Raw genomic sequence first — 6162 nt, forward strand, 5'->3', positions numbered from 1 at the left:
ACCAAACTAGTTTTGTTGGAATCTAGAAATATAAATCTACAACTTTTGTTCATAGAGTCTGGTTTGACACCCAATGCTTTTAAAGTTATTTTAGAGTTTAGAAAAAGGGGTATCTTCTATATAACCTTTGCATACAAACTTATTTTCATGTGATTTTTGGTGTGTAGCCTGTTTAGGTGATGAGTGAGTTTGTATGAAATTTTCATACTCAGTACTGCTCTGTAGTTTAAGTTCTTTTAAACTTTTGCAAATCAAATTTGAAATGGTTTGAATTTATTTTAGCATGTTCCTAAAACTTTCCTGCTTAGATCTTTTTACATAAATTAATCTATTGATAGTTAATTCCTAATTAATTTTTTTAAGGATTTATAACACTGTTTACCTAAGATTTGAATTTAAACCTACCATTTAAACTAAATTCAAATACCCTAATGTCTATTCTCAAAAAATTATGAAAAACTCATAAGACTCTTATCCACTAGGAATAAGCTTATCCACAAAAATTCAACGCCATAGCCATTATGAATTTCAAACTAAAAATCAAACTTGTTAATCTAATTCAATTAATTCAACTAATTAAGGCAATTGGATTAGAGAGCCAATAATAGGTTTATGTTTAACCCTCTTGCTTTATGAGTTTGAGTGTATTAAACTGTTGGATTGCAACTTTATTGTGAAATAAAACTCTTAACTCGAGAACCATCTAATCAAATTATTGCATATCATGTAGAGTCAACGACACTCAACGACGGAGACTACGAGCTAGTCCCGAAAACTGAGCCAGGGTTTTCTGAAGACCCAGTGAACATCGTCGAGACTCTAACTGAAGCTCCGAACCAAAGTTCAGAAATCCTTGACACTCCTGCCCCCAGCCCCGCTCAAGAAGGCAAGCCCCGGTGCATAACCCAGTATTTCAATTTACTACAACTTTATACTTATGTATTATATCTTGCATTAAGTGTAGGAATTGAAATGGAACCCTAGATGCATTGATATTAGGAACCTATGTATTGTGCCTGAGTTCTTATCGCATAGATGCTCTGCTAATAGGACCGGCAGAAGTCGGGTGATTTCCTGTCGCTCGCGCGATATAGGAATTGAATGTTTACTATTCTGCAATCACTATAAGGATGATGGACGGGGTCATGTGCAGTATCATGACTCGGAAGGTTACCACGGGGTCATGTGCAGTATCATGACTCGGAAGGTTACCCCGTCTGTGTTGATAAAAGTTGATAAGGTCGCAGTGTGTGGTAGTGGTGGCTAAGCGTTTGAAAGTACTAGCCACATGCCGCGAAATATGGTAAAGCGGTAAGCCTAGTAACCAATCGGCCCGAGGAGTGGACATACCTCCCACCACTCATAATTTAGTTTTTCTCACGCACCAACGTGCGGGAGTACGTTCCGCGCAGCGGATAGGAGTACGGTCATGTAGCCGTGCTACAGACGTATGTCCTGCACAATTGGTGTGCGTACGGTCCTGCAGTCGCTTGTGGTGGCCCTGTTCCACGAGTCGGAATGAAAGGCAAACGGTTGCTTCGGAACTATCGTTGGATGTTCCAAGCGTGTGAGTTAGGTTTGCCTTGCAAGGTTTGGAAATTCGATTCAGAATCGTCCGTTTCTCGCGGAGATTGAGACTGCTTATTCCTTCTGCCACATAGAGTAAGAACAGTAACCATTATGAAATAATTTGGATGGATGTTAATCTCTATCTTGTTTGTCTAGAATAGGTGCTTACCTAGAATGGTTAATGAAACTAGAATCTGAAAGCTAAAATATGAAAGTTAGTTCATACTCTTTGTTGCTTTTCAGCTGAAATTAAATCCAGAACCATTTCAAGCTTTCATGAGTCTAGTTATGGGCAAAGTATAACCCAATTCCGGGTAAGCCTTGCTGAGTATTAGTATACTCAGTCTTGCTAGTGAATTTTTCAGATATAACCCTCGAGAACCCCACAGATAGTTCTGCATGGCCAACTTCTGTTCCGTTTGGCTGGTCCGTGGAGTGGGATCCGTCCCCGACTGGCAGTGACCCTCCTGAATGACGCCATGCTTCGGGCTAAGTGTGGTTTCAACCTCCGCGACGTGTGTAGTCGTGTGTTAATTGTTCTTCCACTGTGAACTTGACAATTTAAACAATGTTTGTTTATTACATAAGTTTGAAATGGTTTGTAATAATGTTTAATTCTCTGTGTATTAAAAGTTGATGAGCTGTTGTGCGACTGTAAACTTGCCTTCGTGCGAGGTAAACCTGCTTCGATCCTGTTGAACCGTGGTTGCATCGGGCCGAGACCCGACGGACCAATGGATTGTCCTGTCTGAAGTGAGTTGAATTAATATCGCCTGGGTAGCCATGACATGCGCACTTAAGCCGGAATAATTCAGGCGGTTCTACCACAGCTTCTTCCAGGCTGCGCAACCGCTGCACCCTTCGTTTCTGGGACCGGTTAAGCCCATCAGGGCACCAGCGTGGTCGGTGATACTTGTCTTCCTCATCTTCTGAATTTCCCCCTGTGCATGTTGACTCGGCTTGTCCATGGCGGGGCCGCTTTGGTCCCAAATGCTGAAAAACTGAGGCACTTCTTGCATCTTGCTTCTGGGACTTGCACTCTGGGCAATCCTCAAGGTTGGGTAGTCGTTTCATACCAGAATCCCAACAGTATTTGAAGAACGGGCAATGCCAATGATCTCGCGTATCCTCTCGCTTCCTGAGGCGTTTCCTAGTGCGCCGCTCGTATTCTTCTTCTTCAGTCTCGCGTTGGAGATGCTGTTGATACTGATACTGGTATTTTCTCAGAAGATGAGAGGAAATCGGTCGTTGATTCTTGACGTGCCTGACTTGTTCTTCGGTGATATAGTCCCTTCCTTCTTTTTGGGGCCGATCGCGGGAATCAGCCTCCTGCTTCCTTGCATGCTGACATGATGTATGTCCTGCCATGTTAATATCGAGTGTAAAATCCAGCTGACGACGCGTTGATCGGTCGTACCCTTCCACCATATTTACATTCGGGAACGGTTGAGTATCAACCTTCATGGCGTACTGCCCCAAGATTAATTGGCCTTGCTCAATAGCCGATTGTATCTGTCGCCGGAGTTCCTTGCAGTCACCGGTACCGTGAGTGAAAGAGTTATGCCACTTGCAGTATGATCTCCCCTGGAGCTCCTGAGCTGTTGGGATCTTGCAACCTTCAGGGAACTTCAACTGCTTCTCCTTCAAGAGTAAGTCAAATATCTGTTCGACTTTGCTCACATCAAAATCAAAGCCTTTCGAAGGTCCCTGTTGTTTCACCCACTTGCAGGACACGGGTTTTGCCCCCCGTGCCCACTCCACAACTGCTATCTCTTGGTTATCCCCAAAATCTTCGGAGCCTTCAGCGTCAACCATTACTACTTGACGTTTGAACTTGTCTTGACATAATTCTAGGTGGCGTTGCTCGTATACTGTCATCTTTTGTACCAGATGTGCCAAAGAGTTGAACTCTAGCTAGAAAACCAGATCTCTAGTCGGTTTTACCAATCCCAAAGACCCCAATTCCACTGCCTCTTTTTCTGAGATCCGAGTCAAGTAGCACCGGTTCTTAACTTCTCTGAAACGCTGGATGTATTCCACCACCGTTCTCCTCGCTTCTGGCGAACCTATGCCAAATCAGCAATCCCAGCCTCTGCAATTTCACTGTTCCTCTAGCTGCTTCCAGGTGCAGATAGAATCAGGACCCAATGATGTGTACCATCCAAAAGCCGGCCCTTTGAGAGACTGCGAGAAAAACCTCACTCGCAATGGATCCGACACCGAAATCATCCCTAGCTGCACCAGATACCGGCTCACATGCTCTATGGAGCTGGATCCTTCCGCTCCACTGAACTTGGTGAACTCAGGCAGCTGATACTTGGGTGGCAGAGGAATCAAGTCATACTCGCTTGGATACGGCTTGGTGTAGCCGATCGTTCGCCTTCTTGGGAGAATGCCAAATTGATCTCTCAAAATGGCACTAATCTGATCCACTGTATGAACTCCTGGGGCTGAGTGCGTACCTTCATGACTCAGCCGTATCGCGTAAGCAGCCAGCCATGGCTGTTTATCAGCATCGACTACAGATGTTCCTCTAGTTGTTCTCTACGTAGGTTGCGCTGGGCTACCGCCATCTGGTATGTACGCACAAACATACCCATGTGGTATCTCCTTTGGGGGTTCACTGAAGAATTGGTGATCAACAAGGTCACCTCCCATCTTGTACATGACGTATGCTGGAGAACCATGTTGCTCTGGAGCTGCAAACGTGTAAGGCACTGGTGGCCTGGCTTGAGAAGGCAACTCCCCTTTGTAACTCCCTAAAGCAGGTCCTGTTGGAGAGTACTGGTGTTTCATAATCTCCTGCACCACACGTACCGCGACGCACTCAAGGGTGTTCACCAAACTCTCAGAATGTCGATGTAACAAAAGAGCCACCATTTAGTTGACTTCCTAGTGGAGAGCTCGCGTGCGTTCTTCCATAGGAGTAGACAGATCCACTTCGTCCAGTGCACCTTCAGATGAAAATCCCTTCCACCTGATGCCGTGGTGACGAGTCCTTTCAAATGAGCCGATGAGATCGGCTTCAAAAGCAGCCTTTATTTCATCATACTTCTGCTTGTGCTCATCAGACAACTCTTCGTAAGTAATCGGGTTCTCATTCGGCATCTTGACAACGAAAGTCGATGTAGCCGAAGAAAATGATGCAGCCGGTTGTAGTCGATGTCGTCGAAGTAGTCAATGAAGTAGTCGATGTAGTCGATGAAGTAGTCGATGTAGTCGATGAAGTGGTTAATGTAGTCGATGAGGTCCCACCGGGCGTGCCAGAATGTGTTGTCTATCAAAACCCACCGGCGAGCAGCGACAGGCAACACGAGGAGCCGGGAGGCTCCCGGCACTGCTGGTGGGTCCCGGTCCCTCGGTCAACGGCCCAGAAGTCCGGCACACGCCCTGGCTTGGTGAAGTGCTAGGCGTGCCACCTGACCTATACCTGATCAGGAAGGTGTAGAAGTCATTATCATATATTTTCCTGCATGCACGGCCACGTCAAACATTAGTCCGAGCCACGACTGGCTCTTAGAATGACTCCCAAGATTGGCTAGAAGAGCCGATGGAGCCTCTGCACTAGGTCGGACCTGTCTTTATACCAGGTTGGACCTTCGGGTAACTTTCAGAATTGGCTAAAAGAAGCTGATTGCCCCGTTTAATAGATCGGATCTACTAATATTCGAATGTCTTGTACAAATCCGATAGAAAAGATAAAAGCATGCTCTGCAATTACCAAGCTAATCCAATCTACGACAGTAAAGGTTTTCACCGTGTAACCGGAACATCCTACGCGTGGTTAAGCCTAACGAGCATGAAAGATAGCAGGACGCTAACCTAAAAAGAGGCCTAAAAACCAACTAATAAGCTGATTCCTGGAACAATCCCTCCTTAGATTACCATAAAGCACCAGACATGCAGCCGAAACATTCAACCCATTTGAAGGGCCTAATCATACGGATATTAAACCAATTCCTTGTAGTACAAAGAACTACCATAACAGATTAGAGCTACTAAGTAAGAACAGAGCAAAGCGCTGCCCTTGCACCTGGGATCACGTACAAGGGCAGCTAAACGATTACGAACAGCAAGCAGAGCATGAATATATTATTAAGAACTAATGCAGTATCATAATCGTTTGAGATAACTAGTGTTACTCATCATCAATAACGCTTCAGCACGAGAAACACAAAGATAAGCAGATAAATGCGATGCTGCCCCGACCATGCGGAGCATGATTGGAGCAGCATGTCAGTCACCTGGAGAAACCCTTGGGAGAAGGGATGGCGATGCGCCGAGAGTTTGTTGTGAATGTTGGATTGTTATCTTTATTAAATCTCACGATACATATTTATAGTCCGAAGACTTGATCTTCTTAACCAACCCTAGCTGATTACGATACAATCTATTAACTTACTACTTTTAAACTATCCTTACTAGATACACGGCCATTCCGGCCCTTAATACGCTCACACAGGAGCCGATTCGCAAACCATTACGATGATCTCCTTCAGCCCATGTTGCTCTCGGCCCATCCTTTGGCCCAGTCAAATTATGGCGATAACAAGATGTATACCTTTTCCATCTCCTACCTCAGTTGGAGACTAG

The sequence above is a fragment of the Panicum hallii genome, chromosome 6, assembly GCF_002211085.1.
Source record: "Panicum hallii strain FIL2 chromosome 6, PHallii_v3.1, whole genome shotgun sequence".
Taxonomy (NCBI): Eukaryota; Viridiplantae; Streptophyta; class Magnoliopsida; order Poales; family Poaceae; genus Panicum; species Panicum hallii.